Below are 17810 nucleotides of genomic sequence, written 5' to 3'. Positions count from 1 at the left end.
GCAGCCTCCACCACCAAACCTCCAAACCTCCCATAGGCAGTCCCGACCCTCCGGCCTTTATTAGTTGGTCTGCAAAGCACCCATTAGTCGGTCTGCAAACCTCCAGACCTCAGACCTCCACAGCTCCACAGCTCCAAAGCCCCCAGCCCCCACTGGGAAGGCCTTTCCCTTTCCTCCCTTCCTCCTTCTCTGCAGGCCTCTCCACCCTCCACAGGCCTGCCCTGCCTGCTCCGCTCCGGGAGGCCTCTCCACGGGCCTCTCCAGAGGAGGCCCCGAATGACCTCCAGAGGAGGCCCAAATGACCTCCAGAGGAGGCCCACATGACCTCCAGAGGAGGCCCCGAATGACCTCCAGAGGAGGCCCACATGACCTCCAGAGGAGGCCCAAATGACCTCCAGAGGAGGCCCCGAATGACCTCCAGAGGAGGCCCAAATGGTCCCTGAGGAAGCCCTAAATGACCTCCAGAGGAGGCCCAAATGGTCCCTCAAGGAGGTCCCGAATGACCTCCAGAGGAGGCCCAAATGGCTCCTCCAAAGGAGGCCCTGAATGACCCCTTCTGCTGTCTCTCCCTTGACTCCTACTCCTCTCCTCCCTTGCACTAGCTCCGCACTAACGGTTTTTCCCCTAACCTCCCTCTAACCTCTCCTCTCCTGCAGACTATTTTCCTCAGGACTCTCCCTGTCTCCTCAGGACTCCAGGTGTCCTCCTGACTCCTCTCTCCTCCCTCTGGACTGTTTTCCCCCTAACCTCTCCCTAACTTCTCCTCCAGCCTCTGGTTTTTCTCCTGCTCCCCCCAGGCCTTGGAGCACACAGTCTATACATATCCAGATAGGCTACGTCCCTCCCCCAACTAACGGTTTCATACAGCCATTCATGCTCCTCCCCCAAGATGCCCCCTCTCCAATCCCCATAGGCAGCTCACCATGAGGGGCTCGACGCCCCACCCCATACAATAGCATACCCCACCCTCTTTCTGCGGCATGCCCCGCCCCTTTCGGCGGCATGGCAGGCCCCTCCAGCAGTGGGGCGGTGACTTCAGCCTCTCAAAGCCCTGCTCTGTCTGTGGCCTGGTCTGTGGAGCGGTGAGGCTCAGCTCTTGATGCCCCACCCCCACCCTCCTAGCAGTCTGGGCCACGGGGCTATGCAGACTATTGGGCCCCCGCTGATTATCAGAGCCCCACGGGTTATTATAGTGTGTCTTGAACTCTGGGCCTGGGCACTGTCCCTCAGCTCTTTAACTCAAGGCAAATGCTCTACCACTTGAGCCACAGCACCACTTCCAGTTTTCTGAGTGGTTTATTGGAGATAAGAGTCTCACAGATTTTCAATATTATTCCATTGGTCCTGAGGTCTCTTCTTGTGCCAGTACCAAGCTGTTTTGATTACTATAGCTTTATAGTAGAGTTTGAAATTTGGTATTGATATTCCTCCAGCAGTGTTCTTTCTGTTGAGGAGCGTTTTTGCTATTCAGGGTCTTTTATTGTTCCATATGAATTGTTGGATTGCCTCTTATATTTCCTTGAAGAATGAGGTTGGCATATTGATAGGCATCCCACATTGAATTTGTAGATAGCCTTGGGAAGTATTGCCATTTTCACATGTTGATCCTTCCAATCCGGGAGCATGGGAGGTTTTTCCACTTTTAAGTTCTGTTTTGATTTCCTTTTTCAGGTTTTTAAAGTTTTCATGATAGAGGTCCTTCACTTCTTTGGTTAATTCTTAGGTATTTTATTTTTTGTGGGGCCATTACAAATGGAGTTGCTTTTCGAATTTCATAGGTCCCATGGTAGAAAAGGACAGATAAATTGAAGTTAAGTGAAATGAACCCCAAGATAAGGACTCAAATGTTTTTTCTTTCTTGCTATTGTTTCTAACGTATTAAGATATTTCTTTGTTGCTTTGTATGTCCCTCCCCCACGGTATAAGCCCTGTTTTCACTTTATTTGATGTAGGTATAATTTGTGGAGGGGAAGGGAAAAACGAATTGTTTAAATAGGGATACAGGTGGACCCATTGCAACAATGAGATGTACAAGTAGTTATGTTGAAAACGAACTTTACAACTTTGGCACGAGGTGAGGGGGGGTTAGGCAACAATGCTGGGTAAGAAATGTACTCATTACCTTGCTCATGTAAATGTAAGCCCTCTGTACAGTATTTTCACAACAAAAAAAGCGTTTTTTTTAAAAAGAGCTTCATGGACTTTCCTGCCCGGGCTGGCTTTGAACCGCAATCCTCAGATCTCAGCCTCCTGAGTAGCTAGGATTACAGGCGGGAACCACCGGCGCCCAGCTTGCCTTCCATAGTTTTAAGAGTGTGATGTGTTGATGTGTGTCCTGCAGACTGTCCTGCCATTAGATATGTGAAGACACTACATGATCTGCTTGATGTGCACACAACTGTTTTTTAAAAGACTACACCTGAATTGTTTCATTCTCTTATGTTAACATGAGCAATGTATGCCCAATGTTTAGTTGGTGTACGCTTTTAAAAATTTAATATTGAAATAAAATATTTGGAGGAAGCTTTTTTTTTTTTTTAAAGACAAGCCCATGTTGCAGACCTGTGGCGCTTTCCCCCACTGTCCTGCAGGAGCTTGAGCTTCTGCCTTGCTTTCACCTGGGTAATAGCTCTGACAGACCGAGGTATTGCATTGCCACACACCACTAGCCCCAAACAGCCTGGCCTAGGCATCCATTTGGAGGGTACTCCTTAACCTGAACCAGTCCCCAGAGACTGGAAGTTGTAAGGACAGCCCCCTCTGGCTCCCTGGAGCCTTCCTGAAGCACTCCATGGAGGCTGTTCCAGCTGGACCAGCTGAGCTGGACTGGATCAGACCAGATGCAGAATTTGAGGAGGACTCGGCCCTCTCAAGTTTCACCCTGTTGGAAACCTGTAAGAATCCATCCCAGCCAGCCCAGGAGACCATGTGGACGCAGTTACATACAGGAGAAGGAGGTTGATAAGGATGTTTATTAGTGGGGACGTAGCTCCCATGGGAGATGGAGCAACTGGGTACCTGTCCCCATCCAGGTGAATCCTTGCAACTCCGGGGCGAGAGAGGGAGGTACACTGTTTGCACAGAATTCTAGGGCAGGGAGGAGTTCAGGTCTGGGTGGAGCTGGAGGCTACAAGCTGCCCTGGCAAATGTAATGGGAGGGGCTGAGGACCTGAGGTGGGAAGAATGCTATCAAAACCCAAAAAATGGAAGCTGGAGAGACTGGAGAAGAGCTGCTCAGGTCAAGATCACAACTCCCAAGTTGTTCAACTGTTGGCCTCCCAAGGCCTTGACTCCCCAGCCCAGCTTCTAGCTAAGAGACCTTTCTTCTTCCTTGTGCCCCATCTCTACCCAGATACCCAAGATTCGAATGTGAGACTTGATAAGCCCTGGCTGGCAGAGGAGGAAGTGCAGTGGGGACCACTGAAGCAGGACCCAATCACAGAACAGTGTCTCAATAGCAGGGACCAATGAGAATACATACAGGAACTACACCTTTTAGTGGCAGATCTGCTGTGTCGGCAGCACGTAAGAACGACAGGAGAGGTCTTCTCACTCCTCATTCTCTCTCCCCTCTGTCATATATACCTATATGAATATATGAGTACAGCATAACAAAACCTCCCAAATGCTGTTTGGGAAAAGAAGAAAAAGAGGAATAGAAATATGGTGGAAAGCTGGGCACCGGTGGTTCACACTTGTCATCCTAGCTACTCAGGTGGCTTAGATATGAGGATTGAGGTTCAAAGCCAACCTAGGGAGGGAAGTCCATGAGATTCTTGTCTCCAATTAACAACCAGAAAACTGGGAGTGGTAGAGCACTGGCCTTGAGCTGAAGAGCTGAGAGACAACGCCCAGGCCCAGAGTTCAAACCCCACGACCGACCACCACCAGAAAAAAAAGAAATATGGTGGAAGGGATGAATGTGTTCAAGTACCCTGTGTGCATACAGAAATATCACAATGAAACTTCTCCACAATACAAATGTATGCACATGTATGTTAACTCAAAAAAAAAATTAAAAAGTATGATTAGGAGTATTTGGTCACTTGGATTCGTCATAAAAAGAAATGCTCAATTTCAGTTAGAATTAGTCAAATTAAGATGTTTTTACATTTAAAATTCACCGGCTTCCTGAATTCTATCCATAGAGTGCCACACTAAGAATTCCAATGAGGAAGTGGCGCTGTAGCTCAAGTGGTAGAGCGCTCGCCTTGAGCTGAAAAGCTGAGGAACAGCGCCCAGGCCCAGAGTTCAAGCCCCACGATCGACCAAAAAAAAAATAGTAAACAAAAAAAAAAAATAGTAAACTAAGAATTCCAATGACACATGAAGGGAAAAGCAAGACAGAATGGCGAGTCATTTGGAAAACCATACAGCACAAATTTCCACCCAATGCCTGCCTCTGACGTCCTTGAGATTATCCACTAAGCTTCCCATCCTCCTTTCATTCTTGTTTTCAAAAACTACCTTAATTCTCTGTGAATATGGCACTGCCTAAGGGCCTTTGCACATACTGATCTCCATACCTAGAACAGGGGCAAAAGCTGCCTTAAGATTGTTGTATAGATAGCTCTGTAAGCACCTTGAGATTGTGACCTGCTGTTAAGAATTGCAATTTCGAATTTAGAGTTGCTACTTCAAATTGCAATCTGTTTTGTGAGACTTGATTTCAACATGCGTGGAGTTGGCCTAAGCTGCTCTGTTGAAAAATGAGATACACCTATATGACACTAACCCTTGACCAAAGCACACTATTGATTAATAGTGCTACTGGGAAACAGGGAGTGTGAGGAGGAGGTTTATACTACCTTGTCAACATTATATATTGATAACAGTAAAATTGATTAGGGTGAGAACCCAAAGGTCTCAGCTATTAAGCTTGCTTATGTCATAGAAAAATGCATATGCAACTAGCAAAAAAAAGATAGCTTTAAGAAACTTCTAGCCAAAGCTTCATTTGGGGCTTTCTGGTTCCAAGGGATTCTATGTACATACACATCCATGGCTCCTGTTTGGAAAGCAAGAATGTGTCCTGCTACCGGCCTTACAGAGAACAATACATCCTGAACTTTGACCTCTCCAGATTCCTTAAGAAAGCCTTTGACTGTGATGTGTATCCTTATCTTAATGCCTCAATTATACCCTTTTCCTGTAATCAAGTACTGAATTTTAAACATTGTGACTTAGGGTCAGTCATCTTTAGCAATCATGCCCTGTTTAACTGTCATTATTCTTAGTGTACAGTTCCTACCAGCAAATCTTCCTTCTCTTTGTCTCTGGTTTACTTGTCTCTGTGGCATTTAGCACTATCTCAAATATTACATATTTAACTTGTTACATGCCTCGTTGTCATTATTTTCCTTGTTATAGTTTTTATTGTCCTCTCACTCGCTATTCCATGAGAGGAGCACAGTTTCTGATTTCATATTTTCCCTGCAGTACCTCCATTGTCTGAAGTATAACAGACTTTCCACAAATATTCCATGAATAAATGAATGAATTAAAGAAAGAGGCAGAGTCGAAAAAATCATTTAGAGTTCAAGGCTGTTTTGGCTCAGCTCTGAGGCTGGAAATCAATACATAGAAGCTTAGAAAGATGGACAATGATAAAGAGTGTGTTCACCTGCTGATTATACTCCAGTCAATTATCATAAGGGACAGAGATGTTAAGTGACAGTCGGCTGCAATAGGAATTGATGCACATAATCTACATTGACTCAAAGACCCAAAACTGATGTCCATGAAGGGTCGCAAGTAGCTCAGGGCTTCACTTTCTGACAGCTATTTCAGCCTCTGCAGGCAATCGGAATCAGCCAGGTGTGGCATCTCTTGCAGACTCCCTAATACTTTCTGAAGCTTTTATTTTGCACAGAGTTAGCTCCAGAGGCGTGAGGACAAAATGGCTGATGATTGGCCAGCGCCACAGGCTTTGTCAGTTGGGGACATTAGCAGCGAAGTTTGGAGAATCTAAAAGTTTGATGGTGAACTGTTTTGATGGGCCACTGATTCACAGGTCTGACTTCTCTTCACTAGAAACACTCATGTGTAAGTGCCCCCATTTTAACTTCTGATCTAGAAAACGCAGATCACCTTTGAGTGCTGCCCAGTTAAACATTAACACACTCTTAGCCTGCATGAAAGCAATGATTTCCAAGCCTTTGTCTATATTAAAATCATATGGGGACTTTTTTTTTTTTGGAAAAACATAGATTTCATGGGCTTGAGCTACAGTTAAGTAGAGCAGTAAAAGCCGGGCGCCAGTGGTTCACGCCTGTAATCCTAGCTACTCAGGAGGCTGAGATCTGAGGATCACGGTTCAAAGCCAGCCAAGGCAGGAAAGTCCATGAGACTCTTATCTCCAATAAACCACCAGAAAACCGGAAGTGGCTCTGCAGCTCAAGTGGTAGAGCGCTAGCCTTGAGCTGAAGAGCTGAGGGACAGCGCCCAGGCCCAGAGTTCAAGCCCCACGACCACCAACAACAACAACGACAAAAGTGGTGCAATGATATTACATATATATGTATATATTCATTTATGTATATATTCACATATATACATACATGTACACCTGTTATGCATATTGTTATATATGCATATTGTTATATTTGTATATTTTCACAAATATATATGTGAATATATACATATATATTCATGCATATCCTATATATTCACATATAATATATATATATATATATATATATATATATATATATATATATATGCACTCCTTACCCTGATTGAGAAGCTCATTCTGGGTAGAATCTGGTGTATCAGTATTTTTCAGATGTCTGTGTGTGATTCTACAATTTCAGAACGTCAGTCCTGGAACTGTATTATAAATAATTGGCATATTCAAAAGTGATTAGTGATTTCAATGAGCAACCTAGATTAATTTCTTTTGAATTATAGGGAAAAAGGTTTAACCATCAAAGCAAAGAGACTAAAATTTACTTCAGGCTAGAGGAAATGTGGGCTGATGTTACGCTCCTGTCTTCCATTCATTGTCCCATGTGTAAACTTCCAGAAGACAAGTAGAAAAGGCGAACAGAAAATTATCCAACATTACAGGTTTTGTGTTTGAGTTGTTTGGTAAGAAGCTTGTACTTTGTTATTATTCATAGATTGTTGGAACAAAGGGAGAAGAAGCAGCTGTCATATGATTTGCCCAAGAGTGCAACAGCCAATAACTAGACAACTTTGGGATAGAAAGAAGCCAGAGTTCTCCTGTAATATGCCATACTCCCATCCCAAGACAAAGTTGCTTCCACAGTTCTGTACTGCTACAATTAGAAAGTGGCATTATTGGTCACATACAAATCACCCAGAGTGACTAAGTGAATTCGCAACAAATTAAACATGCTTATCCTCACCTTGTAAAGATGAAGGAAAGGGAGATCATCAGAACACCTCCCTTCAATCTTCCAGCCAGCTGGAAGTCTTCTGAAGCAGTTGACAAAAGCCAGTCCTGCTGACAAATGGTCTAACTATCCCTAGAATCACAAGTGTGTCTGGAGCCAGCTGCTATTCACTTCTCAATGCTGATGGGATGGTGCAAATTTCTTTCCAAATTCTGCATTCAGTGTCATCCTGTTGAAGGTTGAAATTGACCACTTAATGACTCTAGAAACTCACACAGTTGACAGTGTTAGGAGAGGATTACAAAGGCTCAGTAGCTATATGCATATGACCATATAAAATGATATTTATCGAAGTGAACTCCAGGAAACGGAAGTACAAGGGTTTTTGGTTGTTTTGCTTTTTAGTTTTATCTTTGTTTGTCCTTCCCCTGTGTCACTGTTTTTGACTTCTGTACCTTTGTCTTGTATGTAAGTTTAACTTTTGCGGGGAGGGTAACGGGGACACGGAAATGGTGGGACAAATGCAGCAGTGATACTCACTAGACACTCTGTTGAAAATGAACTATGCAACTTGTAAGGGAGGAGGTCAGAGAGAAAAAACTGGGAGAACACAAAGGAAGAGGCAATACTGTTCAAAAACAAATATACTTGGGCTGGGAAGGTGGCTCAGTGGTACAGTGCTTGCCTTGCGTGCATGAGGCCCTGGGTTCGATTCCTCAGCACCACATAAGCAGAAAAAGCCGGAAGTGGTGCTGTGGCTCAAGTGGTAGAGCGCTAGCCTTGAGCTGAAGAGCTGAGGGACAGAGTCCAGGCCCAGAGTTCAGGCTGCACGACTGAAAAAATAAATAAATAAATAAACAAATGCATGCATTACCTAACTTACATAATAACTCCAACCCCTCTGGACATCACCTTGACAATAACAATAAAATATAATTTAAATTCTTTTAATTAAAAAAAGAAATTGGCCATGGTGGGCATATTTCCAACATAGAATTTGACAAACATCAAAGCTGTTGTTCAGACCAAAATAGACAAAACCAAAATTTCCTTGTGTTGTTATATTGCCGGGCTCACTATATATTAAAGTGGGTCTTCTATGTTGACAGCAGTCATATAACCAAATACTGCTATGTTAATCCGTGTCAGAGGAAAACAAGCCTCTCACTAGTTTGTGAGTTGTTCTTTCCATGGCTAGTAAACTAATTCAGAAAAGCCCACTGTTCGGTGGCTTTCTCCCTAAAGAGGGCCCTTTGCCCACCATGACAGAAACAAAGCTATTTGTTTTCATCATTTCCTCCAGCACAGTGCAGCTGAGAATCTCAAGTGAGAGTAAAATGTTCCTCCCTTCTAAAGTACTTCTCTCCAGTTCTGCCCTAGAATGAAAATCACAGGAGACAAAAATTCACAGCCCAAGGTAAATGATCGGTCAGCCTCATTTAACAACCAATTTGGCATCTCCACCACTGGTGAGTATCCATTGTAGAACATCTGCCTTCAATCCACAGATTATTGGACTAAAGACAGAAAAGTGCTTATTCATTAATCAGAAAGAAAGGTGGTCATTATTGGCCAGCCAATGAAAGAGTACATTTATAGGCCCAGAATCTCAGACCTCAGGGAACCCACTTTTGCTTTTTCCTTTACTTTTCTATTGAATCCCCAAACAGTATAGTGCATTTTCACTAAATCCAGTAACATCAAGCTACTATATCAGAGGCTATTAATGAATCAAAGAGAAACCTGATGTTTCCGTATCTATAGATGGTACAGGAGTTGTTTTTTTTTCATTTCCAGCAGTTAGTTCCAGAGCAAAACCAGGACACACATTTGAAATACATTTCTACAAACACTACAGTTAATATTGATTTTGGAAAACACAGGAAGGAAAGTGTCCAAGATAATAATCTAGTTAATAAAAAAAAGAATTCTTCCAAGAAACCACTTTCATCTCAGATTTTCATTCTTCGCTTTGTCTTGGAGAATTTCTAAATGATCCTTGGGTAGAAAATAACTCCAGTGACCCCTTACTATTCGAGTGTGAGTGTTTTCTGTTAAAGCTTGACCAGTCCATCTATTATAGACTGTACCTATTGACTGTTTCAAAGAGTAAAGACTAATTTACATTTGTGCCACTCTCTCCATTCTCTCTTATGAGGAAAAGCATAAAGGACTACTGGCCATGGAAAGAAATTTGAAATCAAGGAACAGAAAAGCCATTAGACCCACTTATGACCAAAAACCTAGTACTCACACTCTTTGTAATCAATTGCTTATAAGGACTAGAATGTACTCAAGCTAAAGGGTCTTGTGGAAGAGGAATCTGTATAGATTCCATGTTCCAGAAACATAGAAATAAAGAAGAAACGTTCAAGAAACCTAGAGACAACTGAATCTTTACTCTGATTTACCACCTCCAACTTGATTGAGTTGCTTATTTTCAGAATCACTTGACTCAGATTTTCTGGAGAAAGAATTTAGTGACTACTGGTAGACCTACAGATTCACTGGCCAGGGAATGTTGTTCATATTGGTCTCATTGGATAGCAGTTAAAGCTATGTAGGACAATTTCCCATTTTCAAAACTAACAGGGAACAATGTAAGACAGGAGAGGAAATTGGCCGTAGGAGACAGATTCCCTAGCATCTTCACTTCCTAACCAACCCCAGAGCAGTGCCAGAGCCAGTAGTTTGTGTTTTTTTTTTTTTATTCAAGGATGATTTAGATTTTTACGTTATGGAATTGATCTGTTTAACATGAAATATATATATATATATATATATATATATATATATATATATCCATGTACAAAGCTAAAGCAATCAGCTATTCCATCATTCTGTGAAAAAAATATCAAAACAGTTTAAAAAATGGTTGCTCTACTGACATAGAGTAGACCCAGATAGAAAGGAACACAGCATATGATGTTTGGGTTGCAATAAAATGATCGCAGTATTAATTATGCTTACTTATCACCGTGAGGTTAATGGTTTTGCTTTTCATTGCTAATTCTAGATCAGAGGTCAGAAAACCTTTTTTTCTGTGAAAGATTAGATAATAAATAATTTAGGTTTTTCAAGCCCTGTAGTCTCTCCCACTACTTACCTCTGCTGAAGTACCCAAGCAGATATAGGCAACAGGCAAATGAATAGATGCAGTTGTGTTTTATTAACAAAAATGAAAGCAAGGATTACTAACCATTGTTTGCCCACCTCTGTTTTAGATCATTTCTTCTCTGCTTTCCTCAAACATTTACCTTCTTTAAATACATACCATCAGAAGATGCAACTTATCACCCCTGTTTGTTGTGGCCTTCAAGAAATATCTGACTCTTGAACCCAGATCTCCACCTTTAGCTTCATCTCTTGTGCTCACCGTTGTTATTGGAAATTTTTACACTCGTGGAGAACAAAATTTCCCTTGCATCCCAGTTTCTGAAGTCCTTTCAAGTCTTAACTTTCAGTGATCTTTTCCCTCTGCCCCCACTTAATCTACTCACTTTCTCCTAGATGCTGGCATTTCCAGTGACAACCACCTCTAAAATCTTGATTTCACACTTGTCACTATCAAACCTTCTTCCTTTCATTCTTTCATTTTAGTGCTTCAGAGTCCAATAGTTCTTTGACTCATCGAGGCCATGGGACTTCCCACGTATTATCCACTACTTTCATTTTTATTGTCCACCTTCCTTGCCCTCTCTGATCTCTCTTTCTCCAGTTTAGACACCAATCAAACACTTGTATACTTCCTTCACTCCACCCTCTCACTTTCTCAGTTCTCCACCTCTGCCATAGCTGTATTCAAGCACTGAGTGTGGCTGGGGAAAAATGTGACCCCAATTCCCATGTGGACCCTCAGAATACTTAAGAATCTTCCCATATTTTCTAATAAAGTTAATTTTTCCACTCTTGGAGACAACTACTTTACATCTTTTCTATCCTTGATTAACTCCCCCCCATACACACACCAATCACCACCCCATACTTACTCTTATTTGAAATTATGCTTCCTAGGTCTCAGTAACATGTGTGCTACCATGGAAAGCTGCGGTTCTCTAAAGGCTGAGTGCTCTCCTTCTTAGGATGATTTTCCGAAAATCACTGAGGGGACTGTGTTAGCTTTTTCTCCAAGAGAAAAGGAAGCGAGCATAAACTTGAGGAGATATTGATTCTCCCAGACTGAAAGGGGACTTGGGCTTGGGATGAGTCTCAGAAGATGATTATATCTTCTTCCCACACACCTTGGAAAGGTGTCATAAGATTAGGGGGAAATAGCTATAGAGGAAGTAGCGTCTCTCTGGGTCTCGGACATGAAGGCTCCCGATCTCAGTCCAAACATTTTAGGATCTAAAGCTGACTGAGTTTCTCCTGAGTCCATGGCACTGGATGAGCTTGACAACAAACATATCAGTAGCCAAAGGGCCCTTCTTGAATGTTATGAGCAATGTAAGTCCCTTGAGATCACTGATTAAACCCTTCAGAGGCTCTGAATGGTGACTAACGTTGACTATCCAGCCATACTGAGGGTGTTCAAGATCAACTAATTCATTTCAGAAAATTAAAACCATACATTCTTTATACCGTATATTAAAAAGGAAAAGGTAAACCCATGACACCTGACTCTGCAAGATCTAACTCAGAGGGATAAATTTCTGCTGGTGATTCTCTGCAGCACTTTCTTTTTTAAGTGAAATGCCCAACATGTGAATTGAATGAAAAGTAGGGTGATACTGAGTGAGGATTTCTTCTGCTATTCAAGGTGCGCAGACTCTGATTGCAGCAATTCCTTGCCACTTATTGCAGCTTCACTGCTGGCTGCCGTCACCTTCTCTCTTGATCTGGATGAATGAAGTCTATAGACAAAGGATGAGTGCAGAGAACCTTATTCAAAGGATAATTGTCTATATTAAAAGTAGTTGTTCCTCTGCTCCCTCATAGCTGAGGCTAAGGAGTTTTATACTCGAGTTCTGCTCTACTTGGGTGCTCCCATGCAAATGAGGGATACGATAGCCAACCAATCAGAGCAGACCACTGATGTCATAGACTGGATGTGGCTTCCCCCCCACCATTGTATTTATACTGGTCAGATCCTGTGACACTTTAATTGGTTGTTAAGTCCCAATCTGTTCAGTTCTGCAAATTCCTGTCCTCCCCTGCTTACCACAAGGAAGACTATACAAACTTGAGCAACTAGAAGAAACTGAGGAGGCCGAGGCTGGATGTTTTATTTCCTGTTATATGATTTCTTTTGAAACAATTTTGTTTCTTTTGTTGTCTGATCTCAGCTGGCCAGGCTAAAATAGTCTCAGGAGCCCTGGAACCTAACTACTCTACCCTTCCTTCCAATACTTATGGGTATGGCCCAATATTTGTCATGTAAATATTTAGGTTTCCAACTATGATATAACTGAAGTGTTTTCTTTGACCCATGAAACTTAAACACTTAGAATATCACGTTTATATTTCAACACAGACCTGACTTCATGAAGTCGAATGACTTCACTCCACTTTAAAAAAAGGAAAGAATTTAAAAAACCCAAGGTTTTCAAAAGGGCATACATAGAAAGATAGAGAATTTCATATCAGCAGGAGTGAGCAAAGAGGCCGTGGGTGGAGAGGAAAGTGAGCAGAAATCAGCTTTACTTACTTTGGCTCACATTGGATTTTGCAAAGTAAAGGGTAGAAAATCAATCTTGTCAAATCAGTGCAAATTTATACACTTGAAGGAGTCTAAAGGTCTTAGGGAGTATATTAGGCAGTAGAACATTCTTGTCCCCTATCACATTATAGAGGTTCTAGAGAGCAGGTTACATTCTTCTGTACTGAGAAAACACTGACAAGAATGTTGCCATGTTCCTCATCATGAGGATCCCAAGGTAAGAAGCCAGATGCAAGACAGACTTCCTCAGTCAACCCAAATACGTTGAAGGATAAGCCAGAAACAAGACAAAGGAAGTTCTGTGTGATAGCTCCTGACTCACCAGAACAAGTTTCCAGATAGTACTGTACAAAAGGCCTCCTTATCTTGCCTCTGGATGTGGATGCATTTGGGCATTTGGGGACTAGGCCATCCGATAAGACTGGCTCCTCAGATCACAATCCATGCCACAAAAATAAGACCTAATCATTCCCAGGGATTCACACAGGAAACAAGAATATGGAAGGTTGAACCTTGAACAGAAGGAAGGCCTGGCCCGCTCTGATTTTCACTCCCCTGGGTGTGGAAGAAAGCTCACAAGTCCTGAGAGAAGGTCGGGAGATATAATGGACCCTGTCCTTTGTCCTGGGGATGCTGATCAATAGCTAGGGCAGGAGGTGGACTTGTAGCAAACATAGCTGAATTTTGTAAACACGCTACTCAGCTTCCCTTTTGGCTTCCATAAACTTTAGTGATGCTTGTAAAACATCTGCTAATTGCAACTGCCCTACTTAGATGTGCAGAAGAATCACCATGAAGGCCAGCATGAAAGAGAAGAGCACTTGATGACATACCTTAACCTCTTAGGCAGGCATGTCAGTGACCTTATTCTTCTTAAGAGAGCCCCAAAAGAAACTGAGTCAAGGCTAAGAAGTCCACTTCCTGACTTCACTATTTAGTGCCAAACTTAATGATTTAGGCTTCACATTTTAAAAAAATGGAGCCAGGACCAGTGACTCAAGCCTGTAATCCTAGCTACTCAGGCTGAAATTTGAAACCCCACAATTCAAGGTCATGCGAGGCAAAAACATTCTATAGATTCTTTCTCCAAAATAACCAGCAAAAAGCAGGGCTGAAGGTGTGACTTAAGTGGTAAAGCACCTGCTTAGCAAGCATGAACTTCTGAGTTCAATCCCTAGTTCTGTCATGTGGCTCCTGAAAGAAGCTATATGACCTTAAGGACATTACTTGACTTCTCTGTGCCTCAGTTTCCCGAGCTGCAAAATGGATATAAGCGTTTATATCTTAATGTATTACATCTATTATGTGGGCTGATGATTGTGAAATTCCTGGAACCATGTACAGCATATAGTCATAAAGTATTAAATAGATGTTTTATAAAAATTAAAAATAATTGTTATGTTATTATATACTGAACATCAGATAAAGCAACATCAAATGGATGGCTATTGGCATTAACAGGTATAGCAAGAGGAATTATAAGATACCCTCAAGATTTTAGGGCTCTTAGATAGATAGATAGATAGACAGACAGACAAACAGATAGAGATATGGCAATTATTCAGTCAAACATTAATCTAGGCTGGGTGCTGGTGGCTCATTCCTGTAATACTAGCTACCCAGGAGGCTGAGATCTGAGGATCACTGTTCAAAGCCAGCCCGGGCAGGAAAGTCAGTGAGACTCTTATCTCAAATAAACCACTAGAAAACTGGAAGTGGCGCTGTGGCTCAAGTGGTAGAGCATTTGACTTGAGCTGAAGAACTGAGGGACAACGCCCAAGCCCAGAGTTCAAGCCCCATGACCGACAAAAAAAAAACAACCCACCATTAATCTAGATACTTCTTTGAAAGGACTTTGCAGAGGTAATAATGAAAGTCCCAAATCACAATATTATCCAGTAGGCTTGAACTAATCAGGCAAGCTTCATAGAAGTATAGATTGGAGATGCATTCTACCTGGCCTGATGGGAAGTTAACATTCATGCTGGGGCTTTCCTATGCAAGATACAATCTGAAAAGAAATAGTGATTTCTAGATGCTGAAGAAGCCCCTGGCTGACAACCAGGAAGAGAAAAGGGACCCCAGTCCAACAAGTTCAAGGCTGGTTTCTGTCAACAGCCAGTGAGCTTGGGGAAGACCCACAAGCTCTAGCTAAAACACATTGCCCAAGCCAGGTGCCTCTGGCTCATGTTGCTCAGGAGACTGAGATCAAAAGTTTGTGGTTCAGTAATCACTACCTTACTTATGTAAATGCAACCCCTCTGTACATCACCTTGACAATAAAATTTTAAAAAAATTCTACATAATCACTGCAGAAATTATAAAAAATGAAACAGGTTGTAAAAAAAAAGAGAGAGATTGTGGTTCAAAGCCAGCCCAGGCAGACAACTCTGAGAGACTCCTATCTCCAATTAACTGGCAAAAATCCTGAAGTGGAAATGTGGCTCGTGGTGAAAAAAAAATGAGACCCTGAACAGAGAATCATTCACCTCATATCTAAAATTCTGACCTACTTTTGTTGGTCAGACAGACTTGTAATATAATTTGTATTGTTTCAAGCCACTAAATTTGTGATCATGATATGTAGCAATAGAAATTGCAGGAAAGAAATGCAAAAAAAAAATTAAAACATAGCTGGGAAGGTGGCTCAGTGATAGAGTGCTTGCCTAGCCTGCATGAAGCCCTGGGTTCCATTCCTCAATACCACATACACAGTAAAAAGCCAGAAGTGGCACTGTGGCTTAAGTGGTAGAGTGCCAGCTTTGAACAAAACAACAACAACAGCAAAAAAGCTCAGGGACAGCACCCAGGCCCTGAGTTCTAGCCCCAGGACCAGAAAAAAAATTTAAACATATACAATTAGTATATTACAAGACAATATGTCCAAATCCAAGGCAGCTACAGGGAAATATTTTTGTCACTGACAAAGTCAGTTCTAAGTATTCACCAATCAAGAAACAAAATTAAACCATTCCCCCCCCCCAAAAAAAATAATCAGTTGACTGGTAATGACAAACTTGGTCTTAAGGGAAGGCATTGCTTTGTGACTTATCAGCCTGGCTGAAAGGACAAGGCTAACTTCCTTATCCCAAGAGGCAACAGGTTTGGTGTTTCCCAGCCTAGCTTGAGTGATTAGAGATGAAGATTGGGTAATGTCCAGGCTTAACCTTACACAAGTTTCAAGTGTCCCAACAGGACCTTTGACTTGCAGACTTGCCAAGTCTCCCTAGAGAATTAGGCAGACGATTTTAGGACCTGGCCTGGCAACCTAAAATCTAGTATTGATTAAAAGAGAAGGGAGAGCCTGTAATGGTTAAGAGCACCGGCTTCTGCATTAAAGTCTGATTTTATCCTCTTCCAGGTTGACATTTTTGCAAGTTCCTTACCTGCAACCGCATCTGTGAAATGGGGATAAGAATTATGAGGATACCTATAAATCACTAATGCATTATGAAACCTAGCTTTTAGCCAGGCCTCTGCAATGGCAGTTATTACTGCTTTGAATGCTGACTGGGATCTTCCACTGAAACCCTAATGCTGGGCTTTTTTTTTTTTTTTATCACATTGAATGCCCAATACTGTGGGCATTCAATAGAATAGAGAGCTGAGTACATCTTGGTCCCTTATTTCCGAGCCCTGAATATCTACTTAATGACTGACCATTCCAACTAGGAACAGTGGCTATAAGGCCATGTCCGTCAGCCCATTACAAACTCAAAGTAAAGCAGTCACGCTTCCCTGGCCCCATTCATCCCCATGCTTTCTTTTTTCCTTGTCATGTGAATTGTGCTAGTGATATACACCAACTGGCTAGAGTTTCATTAAATAAAACCAAGGACAATGTAGTAAAATGACCAGATGAAGTGAGTCTATACAAAGCAGTAAGTTTCTGATCTAAAAACAGATGAAACGATCACTATTTTTTAGAGATAGTTTCATGAGGATAAGTTTATGTCTATCATTCATTAAGCTGGGAGGAGGGTCATTTAACCAGCTTTGATGGCAGAATAATAAAGCAATCAAAGACATATACCATTTATAATCGCATCTATACTCAATAGACTAAATAGATTCTTCTTTCTGAGCCTTGCTAAGTGAGGTAATTTAAAATTATATCAAATTGCATCCAAGGAAGTGGTGCTACTATTTTTCTCATTTGTGAGGGTGACTGTCTATTCTATGGATTTGCAAATTGGCTAATTGCCTGGAATATTTAAGAAGAAAACTGCTGTTCCAGTAATTCTGTTACGGTTTTGGATTAAAATCAATGGATTTGGCTGAGTGGATTTAACTAACATAAGCAAGTATCTGTCATATTTTATATGAGAAACCTGCTTATTTTTTAACACATTTTGAAAAGGAAAGCTACAGCAAAATGTCTACAATTCCTTACGTTCGGCAAGAGATTCCTTCACTAGTATGTAAGATCCAGGAAGTGAAGTGTCTTTGCAACCCTGGTGCCTAGAATAGTGTCTGGCAAAGACACAGGCACTTAATACTTAACCAGATAACGTCTAAATAAATGAACTCAATGACTTAATGAAATGAGTTAGCAAGTGGATAGATACTGATATTAACTAAATTCTGAATAGTCAATGTAAACATGACTACATTGTCAAAAATAGGCAAGAAGCCATATATATATATATATATATATATATATATATATATATAAATGTTAGCTACTCAGGAGCCTGAGGATCACAGTTCCTTACCTTGCTAAGGAAGAGCCCATGAGACTTTTCTCCAATTAACCACAGAAAGCCACAAGTAGAGCTATGGTTCAAGTGGTG

The sequence above is a fragment of the Dipodomys merriami genome, unplaced genomic scaffold, assembly GCF_024711535.1.
Source record: "Dipodomys merriami isolate MVZ:Mamm:240054 unplaced genomic scaffold, mDipMer1.0.p SCAF_3, whole genome shotgun sequence".
Classification (NCBI taxonomy): Eukaryota; Metazoa; Chordata; class Mammalia; order Rodentia; family Heteromyidae; genus Dipodomys; species Dipodomys merriami.
Note: the sequence above shows the minus strand (reverse complement) of the source record.